Consider the following 21,379-nt stretch of genomic DNA (forward strand, 5'->3'; position numbering starts at 1 on the left):
TAGTCAACCCCAAGATTTGTGGAACTCCATGCATTGCTGTTAAACACTTGAGGCACACAATACACTGCATTCACAGTCTATTATATTTATACCCGACATCAGTCACCAGGGATTACATCAGGAAGCATCTTTGTTCTTTTTATGCCAATTATATGATTTGGAACAAACAACGTAAAGCCAATGATGTTGATATTTTGATGAATAATTGCGTTGAAAGTGTAACCCTGCCTCCATTTCTTCAAGAAAAGTAAGGACAGTTTGAAGGCTGGCTGTCATGGTGAAAGCTGGCTTTGGCCCATTGAACACAGCAACCTGCAACAATATATTTCTGGCATTATGAAACGAACAGACACATTTGATTTAGTTTCTGGAGTGAACCTGAGTTGAGCAAAGTTTGGAGAAATGTGCCAACCATGATAGTGATGCGCTATGGGAAGAAAGAATGTAAAAGGTGAATCATCGTTGAAGATTTAAATTTTGGAAAACTGGACGTTAGAGGGTTAAGGCTGAAGCATCAGAAGACAAGAAGTGTAATTGCACAGAATTAGAGACAACAGAGAAAGCAGTTCAAGGATTCAAATAATTATTTATTAGTATACTTGGGTAACCGATAAATGCACGAAGATTGGTTTGTGGAATAAAGGGTGCTGGTCACCAAGAGAAATGGGAGCTGGTATAAAACTAAAAAGGATTAATCGACTGAAAGAGACTGCAGAGATCAGGAGATAATGATTCAAAGTCAAAGTCGAGTTTATTGTCACATGCACAAATACATGTCAGCACAGGAGCAAGGAAACACTTAGTGAGTGCTGCACGCCCAGATTTTCTGATTCTAAGATGTCAGAAATGTTGGTGTTGACTTTCATTCACCATCAAACTGACAGCAACTTCAGGAGTTAATTCTGTGTGTAGTGAAACGTGGAACAACCAGTGCACCTCCACACATTGTGCTGTCTGCAGCCGTCTCCACTGTGGTCAGAGGAAATCACTTGAACGTTGAGTAGTTGAGCCTCCTTCATTGTAAATTCCCCTGCAAAACATTCACTTTGTTGCATGTGGACGGGCAGGACAGTAAGTCACATTAATGCTCGGCAAACTGTTAAGAACCAACAACAAAAGAAACACATTGAGATGTATGTGTTAAAAACTATTTTATTAATAACTACTTATGATAATTAGAAAAATAAAAATAAAAATGTTAGAATGTTAGAAGTAAAAACGTTAGATCTTAAACATTAACCCCAAAAGTAAACTCTTCGTGTGTGTGTGGCAAATTCCCAAACTCCAAGACCAGGAATGGGTCTTAAAGTTCATTTCAGCAGCCGTAAGGTGAAACATGAGCAAAGGCTTCTTCAACAACCACCGTTGTCTGAAGATAAGACGTAGATGTAGAGAACATAGGGAGAGTAATTACGAAATCCAAATGTTCCACGATGGAACCCAAACGACACCTCAGTGTTTACTCGGTAGTGACTTCCTCACCCCGAAAAGCATCTGAATCGTGGCCGTCCACACAAATACCTGTTTCCCTCCTCAGGTCAGCAACAAATTGAACTCCACGGGATTACTTACAATTTCCATACGTGCATTGTAGTAACAGACACAGTTATTGTTTCTCATCCATCGGTGGAGAAACTAGCAGGCTGGTGTCTCTCCATCTTTTCTCTGACTGACTTCGACTGACCTCTTCAACAACATCATTACGTCCTTTATCTTCTGTTGACGTAAGCACGCACCCCCATACACACACCACTATGCTCTATCTTAAAGGTACATTCACCGAGTCCATAACAAAAATGTATACATTGTAATTCATTCAGATATTTATCTTCAATGGATTTTGGAAAAAATGTTCGAGGGATAAAGAGGATCAACACATGTGATCCCAATGTGATGTGCTTTGTCCACCATTAGCAGGAGAGTCACAGAGTTATATAGAACAGAAACAGGCCCTTCGGCCCAACTCGTCCATGTTGACCAAGTTGCCTAACCGAGCCAATGCCATTTGTTCAGGTTTGGCCCATATCCCTCTACAACTTTCCTCTCCATGTCCCTGTCCAAATGTCATTTAAGTATCGTAAATGTTCAAACCTCTACCACTTCCTCTGGTGTCTCGTTCCATGTCCCAACCACCCTACGTGTAACAAAGTTTCCCCTCAGCTCCCTTTTAAATCATCCCCCTCTCACTTTAAATCTCTGCCCTCTGATATTGAACGCTCCCACCCTGGGGAAAGTATTGCAGCTATTCACCTTATCTTGCTCCTCATGATTTTATAAACCTCTGTAAGGTCACCCCTCAGCCTCCAACACTCCAGAGAAAAGTCTGAGCCTTTCCAGCCTCTCCTTATTACTCAAACCCTCCAGTCCCGGTAACATCCTCAAGAATCTTTTTTGCAGCCTTTCCAGTTTAATGCCATCCTTCCTGTAACAAGGAGACCAGAACTGTCCGCACACTCCAAATGTGGCTGGATCCCGACCTGAAACCTCAACTGTCCACTTCCCTCCACAGATGCTGTCTGACCTGTGGACTTTCTCCAGCATCTTTTTTGTTGCTGCAGATTCCAACATCTGCAGTCTCTGGTGTGACTAACGTCTTGTACAGCTGTAACATGACGTCCCATGTCATGGAATCAGTATCATGACTGATGAAGGCAAGTGTGCCAAACTCCTTCTTCACCACCCTGTATACCTGTGATATTGGTATTGGTATTGGTTTATTATTGTCACTTGTACCAAGGTCCAGTGAAAAACTTGTCTTGCATACAGATCGTACAGGTCAATTCATTACACAGTGCAGTTACATTGAGTTAGTACAGAGTGCATTGATGTAGTACAGGTAAAAACAATAACAGTATAGAGTAAAGTGTCACAGCTACAGAGAAAGTGCAGTGCAATAAAGGTGCAAAGTCACAACGAGGTACATCGTGAAGTCATAGTCCGTCTCATTGTATGAGGGAACCGTTCAATAGTCTTATCAAAGTGGGGTAGAAGCTGTCCTTATGTCTGGTGGTACATGCTCTCAGACTCCTGTATCTTCTACCCGATGGAAGAGGAGAGGAGAGAAAATGTCTCAGGTAGGCGGAGTCTTTGATTATGCTGGCTGCTTCACCAAGACAACGAGAGTCACCACTTTCAAGGAACTATGTATCAGCACCCATGGGTGTCTCTGTTCTACAACCCTCCCCAGGGCCCAACTATTTACTGTGTAAGTCCTGCTGTGGTTTAGTTTACCACACTGCAACACCTCGCATTTATCTCAATTAAACTTATTAATATGATTGTGTATCCTCTCAACTTAGGAAACGCAACTTTGCTGAAATGGATCGAACATTGATTCCAAAGTTTGTTGTGAATTACATTGTAATTCTGAGGTGTGCAAATAAAATCACTCAGCTTCAAGGTGGCAGTTCCCAGTATTGAGACAAGGTACCATGAAGTGAATCAAAATGTGAGATGGTTCACAATCATCTTGGATTTCTGCAACAAGAAACCTGATCTTCATGTATAACAATGCTTTGATCAGGTAGTTGGAAATTTAGTATAAAGCACTTTGAATTCTTTGGTGGGGACGAAGAGAGTGTACCACCTCCTCACTGGCAAAGCTGGTTCTCAATGTATATACTGGCTTCCTTTTATGACATCGAGCTTCAACAAGGAAGCTCATTGTAAGGGGTGATTCATTATCAATGGATTTGTTGTCTACTGCATTGTAGTCCATACAGATTCAAGTGAACAGTAATACTGTTTCAGCTGAAGATCATTATCCTGCCATCACTTTGATCAGCCGGTCAGGTATGGAGGACACTGATTTATTTGTAACAGAAGAGATTTCTATCAATTTATCATGTGTTTTTCTTGCAGTGAATCAAAATTTGACATTGAAGTTTGCAATGAATTACATTGAGATACTGAGAGATTGAAAAATATCTGAATATTCCGAAGTTTCTACAAGTTTCCATGAAATCAATTAGTGATATGGTGGTGGGAACTTCCCTCCAGTGAGTGATTCTCTGAACAGAATATTCATCAACAGTTTCACCTACAACCATAAATAATGGCACCATGTGAAGAAGCCATCATCATGTGAAATGTTGCTTTTGTTAAATTGCTCAAATTGTGAAATAAAACAGAGCAGACTTAGAATGAAACTCACTCACTTCTTTGTAGGGGACAAAAGAGACTTCACACACACACACACACACACACACACACACACACACACACACACACACACACAGAGTCTCCCTCACTGTCTGACACCATCCATTCTGTGACTGAGAGTTTCCTCTCCACTGCTGCACCTCTCCCACCCTCCCACACATCCCACTCCCTCTGGCAATTCCTGCCCACACTCCCAGCCACACACTCGGCCCCATTCCCAATGCACTCCATCCCCACATCTTTCCCCGTTCCCAGCCGGACTCTGTTCACACACCTGCTCCCATTCCCTCTGCACACCTGGCCCGTTCCCATCCATGGGCTTTCGGCACACCTGGCTCTTTTCCCAGCCAGACTCCACACACCTGGCCCCATTCCCAAACCGCTCTGTCCACACACCTGGCTCCCATCCTGGTTACCTTCTGTCTGCACATCTGTCCATGTTTCCAATCTCCCCCCAGAACCAAAGTTCCCCAATCCGGACAATATCTTGTTCAGGCTTGGCTTGTTTTCCCTGGAGTGGAGGTGGATGATGGGTGACCTGACAGAGGGATATAAGATGATGAGAGGCATCGATCGGGTGGAGAGTCAAAATCTTTACCTTATGGGAGGGGGAGCAAAATCAAAAGGACATTATATCACGGCAAGAGGTTGGAGGTTTAAATGAGGGCTTAAGGGGAAATTCTCTTCACACACACACAGCAATAACACGGGATGTTGTAATCTAACACTGCATTGACTGCAGTCCCATCTGCCTTGGCCAGGAAAGCCTTTCTTCGATGTATGGAAAGCAGTTTGTTTGAAGCAAAGTGAACTGGTTTTGTGGTTGATAATGAATCAAACTGTAATGTTACCACTTAGGGAAACAAGGTGAGTATTTTCAAAGTGTGTAAAACTGTTTCTATCAAATGAATTAATTTCTAACAAGATTGATTGCAACTTCCTGTACCTACACACATAGAAATCATTGCCTTTGTGGGTCCTTCAGGATCGAGATTGACTTGCTACCACCTATGGATGATGTAAGTCATGTGTCCAGTTTAGGACTGTCAACTTTCGCAACTTCATTGGGGATGCCGTCTGCTTTGTATGGAGTCATCATGTGGCCTTTCCAACCTCTTGTCCATCAGGAGGAGAGGCAGAGATTGGTTGCAGTGTGAAGGAGTTAAGCACCCATCCCCACCATCCCACAGTTCTGACCAAGAGACCTTTGATGTAAAACATCAAGTACATGTTGTAGAATGGTAAATGGTACATGGATAGGAAAGGTTGAGAAGGATATGGGCCAAATGCGGGCAAATGATACCTCATGTTACCTCAATGATGACTACCTTAATTTCGCAAAATGGTCGGCATGCATAGATGGCCCGAAGGGCACGTTTTCATGCTGGTCAGCTCTATGACTGAGCAGGTGAGTGTAGAGACCAAGATGAGGGTGGTTTGTAACATAAACTGCCCCAAAGACAAAAATAATTTATTTTAGTAATTTATTAATGAGAGTCAGTGGATATTTCAGCCCCAGTTTTATCTCGTCTCTGATCTTACTCTGTGTCCCTGCATAAATAAATGGGTTCACGCAGGAACACAAGAACTGAAGCGCGTACCTGCTTTCTTTCAAAGGAAAACTGAGTCACTGAAATTGGAACCTGAAAAGTAAGTGACGCTGGCAATGCGAATGTAGAGAAAAGTTATCAGTGTCAGTGGCCACAGGAAGATGAAGATACCCGAGATACTGAGGAGCAGGACGATAGACTTCCTGCGTCTGTCCATCTCCGGGTCTCTCTGTCTCTCACTGTTCCCACCGCCCTGGAGTCTCCTGCGGATTCTACTGGCCCTTAAAATGTGCCTGACGGTGAGGAAATGGAACAGCAAAATAGAACGAATGGCAGACAAGGGGCTAAGATGCTATCGATCCAGTCATCTGCAATCCAGCCAGGCGAGGAATAAGCTACTGACTTAACCTTGCACGGTGCGGGCTCAGTTTTATGAGGAGGTTCAAATACAAAATAGTAAAATCCATTTTTGAACCTGCTCAGGGCAGTAACCGTTCCGATCACTACAGCCGCTGTTCGCTTAGTGCAATATTTCGTTTTCAATTTTTGGCAGCAAATAGTCACAAAGCGATCAAAGGTGAACATCACCGTCACCCAGACGGAGCAGTCTCTTACACCGTAAGCTACCGCGAAGTTCACGTTGCAGGCTGGAGCGATGGTCACGAAACTGGACGGGAAAGTCATTGGAACAATCCGGTTTAGTATCACGCCTGTGATAATGACCAGGAGATCCGTCACCGCCATCGACAGCAGGTAGACAGTGATACATCTGGAGAGACCACATCGTCTGCGGAACATTACCCCAATCACGGCCAAGTTTGCTGCAATAGAGGAAGACAGAGGGAGTGAGTGTGCGTTAGTGATTGTGTGTTTGTGTGTAGTGTGAATGAGATTGTGTATAAGTGTGTTGTGTGGGAATATGTGTGTGTATGTGTTTATGTGTGGTGTGAGTGTTTGATTTGTATTTTGTGTGGGTGGTGTGTGTAGGCTGCGTTTATTGTGTGTGGTGTGTAGAACGTGTATGTGGTGTTTTTTTATCGTCTGTGGTGTGTGGTGTATATTTTGTGTTTTCAATGTTTGTGTGTGACAAATTAGATAAAATTGTAATTGACGGTATTCAGTGAGACTTTTATTGCTTTGCACTTGAAACTGAGTTGACAGACAATTTCCCCACGAAGAATTCTGTCATGTGATTAACTTCATTGTGATGTTGCAACACACTTCAGTTTGGATCTTACCAGAGAGTCTGCCTCTGTGGAAAATATCCATAGCAACAACGTTATGTTCCACTGAAAACTGCAACACTGTCAACACCACTGAATTCCATATTGTTCTTCATCTCTTCCATATGACTGGAATTCCTGAAAAGAGCTTTTTCCAGGAGTTTCACCCCATCCAATATTTCTCCCTCTGGTACAACAATGCCATCGACCCCTCCTCTTGTGAAGATACCCAGATGGATGTTTGGAAATCACTTCCCAAAAACGACAGATGCACATTACAACAACATTTGATGTGTATTTGAAGAACGCTATAGACATGGTGCTAAAAAGTGTGATGAGGGATTTCCCACTGGCACAGAGACAGTGCACCAACTGGCCCGTCATTGTAAATCTTCAAAGCTCAGTTAAATCACAGATCACTGCTACAAAGCTGCGCTCCCTCAGATGTCCCTTTCACACGCACGTCTTCATCCACCAAACCAATTCTGTATTTCACTCCGCTCCCTCCCCACATGCACCTCTAGTGATCTGGTTTGTTCAATCTACACATAGTTTAAGATACCCCACAACTTTTCTCCTTCACCAAGAATACCAATATCAAGCCCCATTACACAGTGCACTCCTCCTCTTGCCTCCACTTATTTAAGCTTAAATCCCATTCATCTGGATTCATCAATGACAGATCTTCCACATTGTACTCTCCATAAATTCACTTTCATCACCTCTCTGCAGCCAGTACATTGAATCAAAAACTCTCCAGTTCAAATACCCATCCTACACTTACTGACCTTACTTACCACTCAGTTCTGCTCTTTCAACATTCTCATGTTGTTCTCAACACTCCATTTCCTGTTTTAAACTCCTTCATGTAAATTTGTTGTCAAATTTTGTTTGAAACTGTTCATACAAGTGCCATAGGAAAATAATTTGCTTCCGTTGTAGTTCGGTGTTTACCATCAGAATGAGAAGAGATGACATAGTAGGTATCAAAACCATTGCAGATTAGAAGGTGTGACGAAGAAACGACAGCTAATTGTGATGAAATGTACCATAAAGAAATAAAATTCAAAAGGAATAAAATATTCCGTCAGAATGGTACAACCATTGGGAGAAAGAGTATGAATCAGATTGTGAGAACAGCAAATGGGTAAAAATCCACAATCGACAGAAAGCAACAATCCCAGTAAACGCAGCAGTGATGCAACATTTCACAACATTTTGCAGATTGATAATTAACACCAATACTTTACCAGGAATGCCGATGACTGCAATGATGGAATAGTAAATGACCAACCTCAAGATCTGTGCAACTCCATGTATTGCGATGGGAAGCTATAACCACACAATGCACTGCATTCACGGTCTGTTGTATTTATGCCCAACATCAGTCAGCAGGGAGCATGTTTGGAAGACATGATTTTTTTAATCCTAATCACTTTAATTGTAACAAACAACTTAAAGCAGCTGATGCCAATAATTCTATTGATGAATAAATGTGTAGAATATGTAATCCTGCTTTCTTCCAAGAAAAGAAATAGAATTCACCAAGAGTAGATGTAATTGGTGAAAGCTGTCTTCAGCCCATTGAACAAGATGATTTTGGCTTTGAAAAATGAACAGAGACTTTGGATTTAGTTTGTGGAATCAAAGTCAAAGTCAAGGTCGAGTTTATTGCCCAAGACAAGTAATCTGCAAAAGTGCAATGAAAAACTTACTTGCAGCAGAATCACAGGCACATTGCATCAGATAAGCAGCTTTCACAAGAGAAACATCAATGAAACACAATTTTTGTGAGAAAGAACACAAGAGAACAAAAAAAAGAACAAAATTCAAGTTAGTGCAAGGTGATGAAAGTGGTCACAGTGTTGGTAAACTCTGGTGATGAGGGTTGTGCTGGTTGGTTCAAGAACCGAATGGTTGCAGGGAAGTAGCTTTTCATGAACCTGGTGGTGTGGGACTTCAGACTTCTGCACCTCCTGCCTGATGGTATCTGCGAGGAGATGGCATGGCCCGGATGGTGGGGATCTTTGATGATGGATGTTTACTTCTTGAGGCAACGCCTTCTGTCGAAACTACCGATGGTGTGGAGGGATGTGCCTGTGATGTATTGGTCAGAGTCCAGTACTCTCTGCAGATTATTACGTTCCTGCACATTCGAATTGCCATTCAGACCATAATGCAACCAGTCAGGATACTTTCAACAGTACATCTGTAGAAACTTGTTGGAATGTTCGGTGACAAACCAAACCTCCTTAACTTCCTAAGAAAGTAAAGACACTGGCTCTCCTTCCTTGTGATTGCATCTATGTGAAGGGCCCAAACAGATCATCCGGTATGTTAACACCCTGGAATTTAAAGCTGCTGAATCTCTCCACCACCAATCCCCCAATGTAGACTGATGCATATTCACCCTCCTTCCCCTTCCTGAAGGCAACAATCAGCTCCTTAGTTTTACTGACATTGAATGAGAGATTGTTTCTGCAGTACTACTCAACCATGTGTCCTATCTCGCTCTGGTAAGCTGACACATCACTTGTGATTCATCCAAAAACAATGGTGACCTCGGCGAATTTGTAAATTGACCTGTGCTTAGCCACACAGTCATATGTGTTTCAAGAGTGGAGCAGGGGCTAATCACGCAGCCTTGAGGTGCACCTGTGTTGATGGTCAGCGAGGAGGAGGTGTTGACAGGCTTCGGGGTACGTCCCTTCCTTCTTGTTGATTACAGCACTCAGTTCATCAAGTGCCAGCTTGATGTCTGCCTGAGGTGAGATGCAGACTCCAGTCAGGATGACGGCGGAGAACTCCCGCGGTAGGTAGAATGGTCGGCACTTCACTGCCAGATGTTCCAGGTCGGGGGAGCAGGAATGGGACAAGACCGCCACGTCCGTGCACCACGATGAGTTTATCATAAAGCAGACACTGCCGCCTTTTCCCTTACCTGACGCTGCCGTCTGGTCCATGCAGTGGATCTAAAAATCCTCGGGCTGGAGCGCTGTGTCAGGAGAGTTGTGAGTGAGCCATGTCTCTGTGAAACAAAGTACACAGCAGTCCCTCATGTCCCTCTGATAAAGCAATCTTGCTCTGAGCTCCTCAATCTTGTTTTCTCATGACTGCATACTAGCCTGGAGGATGCCCGGGAAAAGGGGCATTAGGGCGCTGCACTTCAGTCTTGAATTGAGCAAGTGTCCAAAGGTCATGAAAAAGATGCAATCCATGACAGTGATTCTATAAAGTAGAAAGAAGGTGAAAGGTGAATCACCGTTCAAGATTTAAATTTTAGAAAACTGGATATTGGCAGGTTAAGGGTAAAGCATCATTTGAGCAAGAACTATCATTGCCGAGAATAAGAGACAACAGTGGAAAAAGTTCAAGGATTCAAATAATAATTTATTGGAAGACTGGGGTAACTGGTAAGTGAAGGAAGCTCGGTTTGTGTAACAGAACGTTTGTCGTCACCGAGTAACTAAACGATGACAACTTGCTCTCGTTTCTCAATCGCACTTTATCTACTTGTGCACAAGGAGGACAGTCCGGCCCCTGTCACTGAACTGTTCGAAAGTTTGAACAAAGAAATACCATTTTTATACAGAAATGGACTAATCGGAAACATTGTGTACATTCAAATCCCTTATTTGCATAATAAATCTCCAATCATTCTACGATAATGCAGAGGTTAATGGCGAATAGAAACTACAAGTTGATGGCCAATAAAACCTTCGAGTTAGTAAAGTAATTGTCCAATAGTTAGGGTGCGCCTCGCATCCATCGTGTGCATCCTGATCTTGTCTCAGGATGCCAAATAGCCTCGGGCCACATGCTGTGCAAAGGGGATCTGTGCTCTCAAGGACGTTTCTCGCCTGGGTTGACTGCACACTGTCTGTACACTATCTCTGTCTGCACATTATCTTAACCCTTGCCTTGCCACAGTATCCATATCGTGATCATGCTGTGCCTTCCCTGTTGCATCACCCCATGGTATAACTTCAGTAGAATCTGCCTCATACACATTTGGGCTACAGCCACTCCTGCCTCCCCATGGGTCCAGCTACCATCTGGTCCCTTCTTTGCTTCCCTCTTCTCCTTCTCCTCTGCCTCTCCAAACAACTTTACTGAACTGGCTCCAGCAGTTCCCTCCTCAACACTTGCAGTTCCAGTCACCTCGTGTTCTTCTGCTGCTCATTTCACCCTGAGCTCTGCCCACTCACTCCCTTGCTGCTCCTCATTTACCCCTTTCTGGTGAGCCTTTCCCTGAATTCCTGCTGCCTCTGCAGGCAGCTGTGTCGCATCTCACACTTTGTCTGTGTTTGGCCCCGACCCCTGGGACCTCTTGACATGATTCACACACGTTGTCCTGTCTCCTGTCCCTGCTTGGGGCTGCTGTCTCTCTGTGGGACATTTGGTTTTGCTGACCCTGATTCATCCACGTAATCTGTCCCTTCCCTGAGTCGATGATCACACCTGCCTTACTCAGTGTGTCTTACCCCAGGACTGTACCCTCATTGTTTGGGCACACCCAAAAATCGACAGTCAGCTGCACTCTCAAGCACCTGAGGTTCACTCCTCTCTGCTCTCGCTGTTTATCCTCCTGAACCGATCATATAAATGCCCTCTCCAGTCAGTCGGCAAGGGTAGATCAGTTATCGATGCTGCTGACCCTGTGTCCACTAACATATCGCATTGTTGGCCCCCTAATAAACCTCTTGTGTCCATCCGTGGGTGATCAGTACTGGCAATGGAGGCTGCTGCCAGCTGTGTCTGACCTGGACGCTGTCCTCACCAGCTCCATGGTCTAGATGGCAGTCGGTTCGGACAGAGAGGGCGCTGCTCTGGTTCTTGCCTGTTTTGGTGGGCGACTCTCAGGCCTTCCTCCCTTATTAGGACACCACCTCCAACCACGGCCTGAGAGGCCACTGCTGGAACAGATCATCTCCTTTACCCTTCTATGTCTATTCCGGCAGTCCCTCGCTGTGTCCCCGTCGCTGGCACAGAAAGCAAGTCCCCTGCGTCCTCACTGGGGCAATATCTACTGCAGCTACCCTGTAACCGCTCTTCCCACTTCTTCGGTCTAAATCCCCGGCCCATGATACTATTGTGGGGTAGGTCAATCCCTCAGCGATCCCCAAATCTGAAACTTCCTGGTGGGCTGAGCTCAGCCCTTCCTTCAGCATTTTCAGGTAAACTGGATCATCCCGACCAGGACTGTCTGCCCCCGAGTATTCCTCACGTGCACCATATTTACGCTCTGTGTAATCCATGGTGGGCTCATCAGCTCTCTGACCCACTGACATTCCCCAGTTACTCTCCCTTCCCGAGTCACTGCCTCACTTCTCCCTCACATTCTAATATTTCTCCTCATTACTGCCACACACAATGGTCCCTCCTGTACCATCCCGCAGCCCCTGGGCCACGCTGTCCCACATATTCCTTGGGCATTAGGCTTTAACCAACATGTCTGTATCTTTGTGGCACATCTGGTGAACTTCAATCATTTCTCTGAGCTGGCGCCAGAATTCTGTATTCCCACACGCAACTTTAAGTAAAGGCGGCTCAGACAAAATGCTTTGCTTCTCCCAGGGGTGAAGGGTTTGTGAATTGTAGTAACCACTGTCAGGGGCCGGCTGGGCCATCAGGATTCTGGGTTTGTTTTGTCTGACCTTGGTCGGTGCCATGGTGATAGTCAAGGCTGGGGATTACCTCTCCTGTACGCTGGCACGTTCCCACTTGTCAACTTCCCGGGCCAGTACTTCCCAACCAACCTCCTCACCTTCTTTGGCCATTCCCATGACTGCTACCAGTGAGCAGCCGCCCGATGGGCCTTTCCCCATTTATCTCTCAGACTATCCAGGTCCCTGACTGAATTATCCTGATATTGTTACAGCTCCTCTGTCTGCTTCTTATCCATGTCTCTCGCTCTTTGCATCTCATCCAACTCTTCTCTGTACCTGTCCCCTTCCTTTTCCTGCCTCTTGCTGCGCCTGACACTGATTTCTCTCTTGCAAGTATTTCCATGCTAATACCCACATTAAACAAAAGACAAGGGAAGGACAAAAATAAAACAGAACAGACTTAAACCCCGAGAGGACGTCCTCTGCAATATTCCACTTCTGTGCCACTGAGCTCAGGCTGCCGACTTCATTCTGTTTCACATAAAACTTTGTTACCCCAAAGTTTCAAACTTATTCTGAACCCACACAAACAAGCGTCTAATCCTTCTCCAGTATTTTGCTGCACTTAGGTTTAATAGGTGTCAGCTGGGATTGGTTGTGGGTTGTTGGTTGGATCTGGAAGTTCTTTTTTATATTTAGTTTTGTTTTTAATTTATTTAGGGAGGGATGTTGGTTGTTTTTGCTTATACAGCAGCAGCTTGCTGCGGAACCTTATCCTGAATCATGGGGAGATTGATCTGTGTTGGTTTATATTTTTGTTTATTTTGGGGGTCTTGTTTACGTTAGTAAGTATTTTGTAAAGGGTTGGGGTTGAGGTTGATTTAATAGTGAGGAGATTAGTAGTTTGGAGATAGTTCGAGGGGATTTTAGTGGTGTAGCGCTATTATATTCTTATGGGGGAGGTATGTTGGTTTTGGGTGGGTGGATATTATTTTTAACTTTGTTTGTGGTATTAGAGTTGACTCGTGGTGTATCTTGAGGGGCGTTGCGGGTGGTTTAGGTTATGATTATTAGAATGGATAGGATGAGTGTGAGAAAGAAGGTTATAATGTAGGTTTTAATGAAACCTTGTTGTGATTGTGTGATTAGTTTGATTATTGGTGTTTGTTGAATAATTGTGCTTTTTGGTCCGACTTTTTCAGTTCAAGAGAGATCAAGTAAGTGGGTTGAAATATTTTGTGCTCATTGTAGGTTGATTTTGGGAATGAGTCGGTGTATGATTGATGGGAAGTAGCCTAGTATGTTGGAGAAGTTGTGGGTTAGTAGATTTGGAGTAGTTTTGAGTTGTGTTTTTGTTAGGTTAGTAAGTTCTAAAGCTAGTATGAAACCAATGATTGTGACTGAAAGGGCTGATAGTTTGAGGAGGGGTGGTATTGTCATGATTTGGGTTTTTGTTGGTGTTATGTTTGAGGTGATGATAAGGCCTGCTAGAATGCTTCCATAGGCTAGGCGTTTGAGTGGGTTGATTATTAATGGATTGTTTTCATTGATTGGTGAGAGTGCTGGGAAGCGTGGAAAGTTTATTAGGGTGAAAAAAACTAGGCGGAGGCTGTAGATGGCAGTGAATGAGGTTGCCAGTAGGGTTATAGTAAGGGCTCAGGCGTTTAGGTGGGATGTGTTTATAGCTTCGATAATAGTGTCTTTTGAGAAGAAACCAGATAGGAAGGGCATACCTGTTAGGGCTAAGCTACCGATTGTTAGGGTTGATGAGGTAAGTGGTAAGAGTTTATGTAGGCCTCCTATTTTTCGAATATCTTGTTCATCATTTAGGCTGTGAATGATTGAACCGGAACATAGGAATAGTATAGCTTTGAAGAAGGCATGTGTACAAATATGGAGGAAGGCCAATTGGGGTTGGTTAAGACCAATTGTTACTATTATCAGGCCCAGTTGACTTGATGTAGAGAAGGCAATGATTTTTTTGATATCATTTTGGGTGAGAGCGCAGATGGCTGTAAATAGCGTAGTGAGTGCTCCTAAGCAGAGACAGGTTGTTAGAATTAGTTGGTTGTCTTGGAAGAGGGGGTGAAGGCGGATTAGTAGGAAGATGCCTGCTACAACTATTGTGCTAGAGTGGAGTAGGGCAGAGACTGGTGTGGGGCCTTCTATAGCTGAGGGAAGTCATGGATGGAGTCCAAATTGTGCCGATTTTCCAGCAGCAGCTAAAATTAAGCCAAATAAGGGTAGAGTTAAGTCTGTATTTTTGATAAGAAGAATAGTTGTTGGGTTTCTCATGAATTAAGGTTTATGGCTAGTCAAGCTATACTAAGGATTAGTCCGATATCTCCAATGCGATTATAGATTACTGCTTGGAGGGCAGCAGTGTTAGCATCTGTTCGGCTGAATCATCAGCTGATTAATAAGAATGATATTATTCCAACTCCCTCTCATCCAATGAATAGTTGGAATAGGTTGTTAGCAGTGATTAAAATGATTATTGTAATTAGGAATAGTAGGAGGTATTTAAAGAATTGGTTAAGGTTTGGGTCTGAATGTATGTATCATAGGGCGAATTCTAGGATGGATCATGTAACATAAAGGGCTACTGGGGTGAAGATGATTGAATAGATGTCAAATTTAAAACTGATATTGATGTCGAATGTATTTAGGTTGAGTCAGCTTAGGTTTGTTGTGATTGATTCTAATCCCTGGTCAAGGAAGATGGATAGGGGAATAAGACTAATAAAGAATGAGAGTTTTACGGAGGTTTTGACGTATTTTATAGATCAGTTTGGATTAAGGAGTTTTTTAGGGCAGAGGGTTGAGGATAGAAGGGGATAAAGAAGTAGTAGGAAGATGAGTAGAAATGATGAGTTAAAGATTATTGAGTTCATAGCTTCTGCTTGGAGTTGCACCAAGAATTTTTGGTTCCTAAAACCAATAGATAGCTGTTATCTTTCAGAAGCAAGTGAGCCATGGATTTGAACCATGAGTGAGAGAATTAGCAGTTCTCTTTGTCCCTAGATCCTCTCTTGGTGATTAAAAAGATTTTAACTTTTATTTTTAGAACCACAATCTAATGTTTTTGTTAAACTATAATTACAGATAGTCCATCCTAGGATAAGTTCAGGGTTTAAGAATAAGTAGAAGGGTTGGGATTAAGTGTAGATAGATAAGGAGATGTTCTCGTGTGTGGGTAGGGATTTATGAAGAGTAGGTGTTGTGGTGTTGGGACCTCGTTGTGTTATGGTAAATATATAGAGTGAGTAAGAAGCAGTTAATAGTACACCTAGACTCGGCCTTCGGTTCGGAGGACTTCGGAGCAGCTAAGTGTTTTCTCTGTTTATCACATTTATTAGGGTTTTTGGGTGTAAGGGTTAGTTTTTGTTAGGGTTTTTAATGTAAGGTTTAGATTTTTTAATAAGTTTTTCAAGTAGTCGAGTGGGGGCTGGACTGCGCAGGCGCGGCGCGGGCAGCTTAGAACGGAGAGAAAAAAAACTTCGGAGGACTCGGGCTTCGGTTCGGAGGACTTCGGAGCAGCTAAGTGTTTTCTCTGTTTATCATTTTTATTAGGGTTTTTGGGTGTAAGGGTTAGTTTATGTTAGGGTTTTTAGTGTAAGGTTTAGATTTTTTAATACGTTTTTTAAGTAGTCGAGTGGGGGCTGGACTGCGCAGGCGCGTAGCGGGCAGCTTAAAAAGGAAACAGCCTATGGAGCGGGCAGCGTCGGAGCGGGCAGCAGAATGAGTGGCAGCAGAGTTTTCTGGGCTTTGGCTCAAGGGGCTTCGGCGTGAAGGGGCAAGGAAGGTAAGTAGCTGGTAAGTAGGGTAAGGCAAGGTTTAGCTTTTGGTCATTATAGATGTGTAGGTGGGACTAACTAGGGAAACAAAGGTAGTCAGATGGAGGACATGGTGGTGTGCTGCAGCTGTTTGATGTGGGAACTCGTGGACCTTGCTGCAGTCCAAGATGGCCACATCTGCAGTAAGTGTTTGAGGCTGGACGAACTTCGGCTCAGAGTTGATGAGCTGGAGTCGCAGCTACAAACACTGCGCAGCATAAGGGAAGGAGAGAGATTTGTAGACACGGTGCATCAGGTGACAGTAACCCCCCTTATGGTAGGTACATCTGAGGTTCAGGATGCAGATAGAATGGTGACGGTCAGGGGAGGGAAGAGGAAGAAGAAGTCAGGCAGCCAGACAGGACAGAGAGCCCCGGAGGCTGTTCCCCTCAGCAACAAGTTTTCTGGCTTGGAAGCTGTTGAGAGGAATGACCTGCAGGGGCCTAGCTGTAGTTACCAGGTCTCTGGCACCGGGGCTGGTACTGCTGCTCAGAAGGGAAGGGTGGGAAAGAGACATGCGGTAGTGATAGGGGACTCGATAGTCAGGGAAACAGACAGGAGGTTCTGTGGCAGTGAGCATGAATCCCGGATGGTATGTTGCCTCCCAGGTGCCAGGGTCCGGGATGTCACTGAACGGGTCCACAGAATTCTTGAGTGGGAGGGAGAGCAGCCAGAAGTTGTGGTCCATATTGGCACCAATGACATAGGTAGGAAGGGGGATGAGGTCCTGAAGAGTGAGTTCAGGGAGCTAGGCAGAAATTTGAGGAACAGGACCTCAAGGGGAGCAATCTCGGGATTGCTGCCAGTGCCACGTGATAGTGAAGGTAGGAATAGAAGGAGGTGGCAGATAAATGTGTGGCTGAGAAGTTGGTTTCGGAGGAAGGGTTTTAGATTTCTGGATCATTGGGATCTCTTCTCGGGAAGGTGGGACCTGTACAGAGAGGACGGGTTACACCCAAACCAGAAGGGAGCTAATATCCTTGCGGCGAGATTTGCTAAGGTGGTACAGGAGGGTTTAAACTAGTTTGTGAGGGGGAAGGGAACCGGAGGAGTAGGTCAGAGGAAGAAGGGAATGGGGAAGAGTTAGATCAAACAGGCAGAGAGAAGAAGAAGAAGAATACAGGCTGTAAAAGTAGTAAGGTAGATGGACTGAAGTGTGTTTACTTAAATGAAAGAAGTGTCAGGAATAAGGGGGATGAACTGAGGGCTTGGATAAAAAATGGGGGACTCTGATATCGTGTCTATTACTGAGACGTGGCTGACGTCAGGAGAGGAGTGGATATTGAATAATCCTGGTTTTCGATGTTTTAAGAGGGATAGGGAAGGGGGGAGAAGAGGTGGAGGGGTGGCGATACTGGTCAGGGACACTGTTACGGCTGTGGAAAAGATGGATGTTGTAGAAGGATCATATCTAGAGTCCGTATGGGTGGAGTTAAGGAACAAGAAAGGAACAGTTACTCCACTGGGAGTACTCAATAGGCCCCCCGGTAGCAGTAGAGATATAGAGGAGCAGATTGGCAGGCAGTGTTTGGAGTGAAGCAGAAATAACAGGGTTGTTATAATGGGAGGCTTCAACTTCCCAAATATAGACTGGAACCTGCTTAGTGCCATAGGTTTAGATGGGACAGAATTTGCTAAATGTGTCCAGGAGGGATTCCTGACGCAGTATGTTGACGGGCCGACTAGAGGGAATGCCATGTTAGATGTAGTTTTAGGAAATGATCCGGGACAGGTGAAAGATCTATTGGTGGGTGAGCATTTGGGGGACAGTGACCATTGCTCCATAACCTTTAAAATTGTCATGGACAGGGACAGGTGCAGAGAGGGCAAGAGGTTTTTCAATTGGGGAAGGGCTAACTACGAGGCTATAAGGAGAGAACTTGGGAGTGTAAATTGGCATGTCCTTTTTGAAGGAAAATGTACCATGGGGATGTGGTCCATATTCAGGGATCTTATGCAGGATGTTAGGGATAAATATGTTTCGGTGAAGCAGAGAAGGAATGGCAGGGTGAAGTAACCGTGGGTGACGAGAGAGGTGGAACGACTTGTTAGGGAGAAGAAGGTAACATACGTGAGGTATAAGCAGCAAGGTTCAGACAGGACCCGTGAGCAATATAGGGTAGCGAGGAAGGAACTTAAGAAAGGGCTGAGGAGAGCTAGAAGGGGACATGAAAAGGCTTTGGTTAGTAGGGTTAAGGAAAGTCCCAAGGCTTTTTTCAAGTACGTAAAGGGTAGGAGGATGGCTCGGGTGAAGGTAGGTCCGATTAAGGGCAAAGGTGGGACAATTTATCTGGAGGCGGCGGAAGTGGAAGAAGTTCTGAATGAGTACTTCTCTTCGGTATTCACCAGGGAGAGGGGTCTTGATGATGCGGAAGGGAGTGCTGGTAGGGGTAATGTTCTCGAGGTTGTTGATATCAAGAGAGAGGATGTGTTGAAGTTGTTAAATAATATGAAGACGGATAAATCTCCGGGGCCTGACGGGATTTTCCCCAGGCTGCTTCGAGAGGCTAGGGAGGAGATTGCTGAACCGCTGGTAAGGATCTTTGAGTCCTCGTTGTCTACGGGGGTGGTGCCGGAGGATTGGAGGATTGCGAATGTGGTCCCCTTGTTCAAAAAAGGTAATAGGGATAGGCCAGGGAATTATAGACCGGTGAGTCTCACGTCTGTGGTGGGTAAGCTATTAGAAAGGATTCTAAGGGATAGGATTTATTAACACCTAGAGAAACATGGACTGATTAGGGACAGCCAGCATGGCTTTGTGAAGGGAAGATCTTGCCTCACAAACCTGATAGAGTTCTTTGAGGAGGTGACAAGGAAGATTGATGAGGGCAGTGTGGTGGATGTGGTTTACATGGATTTTAGTAAGGCATTTGATAAGGTTGCTCATGGCACGCTTCTTGAGAAGGTCAGAGGCCAATGGATCCAAGGAAGCTTGGCTGTGTGGATTAGGAATTGGCTTGCATGTAGAAAGCAGAGGGTTGTGGTGGAAGGAGTGTCCTCGGATTGGAAGGCAGTGACTAGTGGTGTTCCGCAGGGATCGGTTCTGGGACATCTACTTTTTGTGATATTTATAGATGACTTAGATGAGGGGGTGGAGGGCTGGGTTAGTAAGTTTGCGGACGACACTAGGATAGGCGGTGTTGTGGATAGTGTGGAGGGCTGTCGGAGCTTACAGAGGGATATTGATAGGATGCAGAGCTGGGCTGACAAGTGGCAGATGGAGTTCAATCCGGAGCAGTGTGAGGTGGTACACTTTGGAAGGACAAACTCCAGGGCAGAGTACAGGGTAAAAGGCAACGTACTTGGCAGTGTGGAGGGGCAGAGGGATCTGGGGGTTCATATTCACAGTTCGTCGAAAGTTGCCTCACAGGTGGAAAGAGCAGTTAAGAAGGCCAATGGAATGTTGGCTTTCGTAAATCGCGGGATTGAGTTTAAGAGCCGCGAGGTTATGATGCAGCTTTACAAAACTCTAGTTAGGCCACACTTAGAGTACTGTGTTCAGTTCTGGTCGCCTCATTATAGGAAGGATGTGGAGACATTGGAGAGGGTGCAGAGGAGATTTACCAGGATGCTTCCTGGATTGGAGGGTATTGAATATGAGGAGAGGCTTAAGGTGCTAGGGCTTTATTCACTGGAAAGGAGGAGGATGAGAGGAGACATGATAGAGGTATATAAAATATTGAGAGGAATAGATAGAGTAGACAGACAGCGCCTCCTTCCCAGGGCACCAATGCTCAAGACGAGAGGTCATGGCTTTCAGGTTATGGGTGGGAAGTTCAGGGGAGATGTCAGAGGGAGGTTGTTCACCCAGAGAGTGGTTGGTGCATGGAATGCACTGCCTGGGGTGGTGGTGGAGGCAGATACATTGAACAGGTTCAAGAGTTTGTTGGATAGGCATATGGAGGAACGTTAGATATAGGGATATGCGGGAGGAAGGGGTTAGGTAGTGTGAGGGTGGTCTGATGCACGGCACGACACGGTGGGCCGAAGGGCCTTTTTTGTGCTCTATGGTTCTATGGTTCTAGGCCGGTAGCAATAATAGTTCAGTTAGATCATTTAAATAGAGAGATAATAATTAATAATTCTCCTATTAGATTGGGAGTAGGAGGTAGAGCAAGGTTAGCTTAGTTAATAAGGAGCCATGAGGTTCCTATGAGAGGGAGGATAATCTGTATTCCACGGGTTAAGAGTAATGTTCGACTATGAGTACGTTCGTAGTTAGTGTTAGCTAAACAGAAGAGGGCTGAGGAGATTAGACCATGGGCGATTATTAGAGCGGTAGCTCCTGCAAAGCTTCATGGTGTTTGGATTAGGATAGCTGCTGCTGCTAAGCCTATATGGTGAACTGATGAATAGGCGATTAGTGATTTGAGGTCTGTCTGTCGTAAACAGATAGAGCTGGTTATAATGAACGAGTAAACACGCACCCTTCTGGTGTCCCAAAAGGTCAGTGACCACCTTTCGCAACTGGTGGCCCTGTCTCACCAAGTACCCAATACTGTCTGATAGCTGGTGTTACGAACCAGCAACAAAAGAACCACACTGAGCATGATTCAGTGTTAAAAACTATTTTATTAATCACTACTTATGATAATACGTAAAATAAAAGTAAAAATGTTAGTATGGTAGAATTCAAAAATGTTAAACCTTGAAGATTAACCCCAAAACTAAACTCTTCGTGTGTGTGTGTGACAAAGTCCCAAACTCCAAGTTCCGGAATGGTTCTTGAAGTTCAGTTCCGCAAGCCATAAATTGAACCATGAGCAAGGGCTTCTTCAACAACCACCGTTGACTGAAGATGAGACGTAGACGCCGAGAAACATAGAGAGAGTAAATACGAAATCCAAATGTTCCACGATGGAACCCAAACGACACTCCAGTGTTTACACGGTAGTGACTTCCTCACCCCGAAAAGCATCCGAATCGTGGTCGTCCACACACAAATACCTGTTTCCTTCTACAGGTCAGCAACGAAATGAACTCCACCGGATTATTCCAAC

General features: G+C 44.6%; 2 pseudogenes; both read right to left on the reverse strand.

Annotated features, from left to right (window-relative positions):
• Window positions 1-13,566: 13,566 nt before the first annotated feature.
• LOC127586396 (NADH-ubiquinone oxidoreductase chain 5-like) lies at window positions 13,567-15,556 on the reverse strand (annotated as a pseudogene).
• Window positions 15,557-15,593: 37 nt separating this feature from the next.
• Window positions 15,594-21,379, reverse strand: part of LOC127586268 (NADH-ubiquinone oxidoreductase chain 4-like) — a 52,069-nt pseudogene continuing 46,283 nt past the window's right edge.

The sequence above is a fragment of the Pristis pectinata genome, chromosome 35 (assembly GCF_009764475.1).
Source record: "Pristis pectinata isolate sPriPec2 chromosome 35, sPriPec2.1.pri, whole genome shotgun sequence".
NCBI lineage: Eukaryota > Metazoa > Chordata > Chondrichthyes > Rhinopristiformes > Pristidae > Pristis > Pristis pectinata.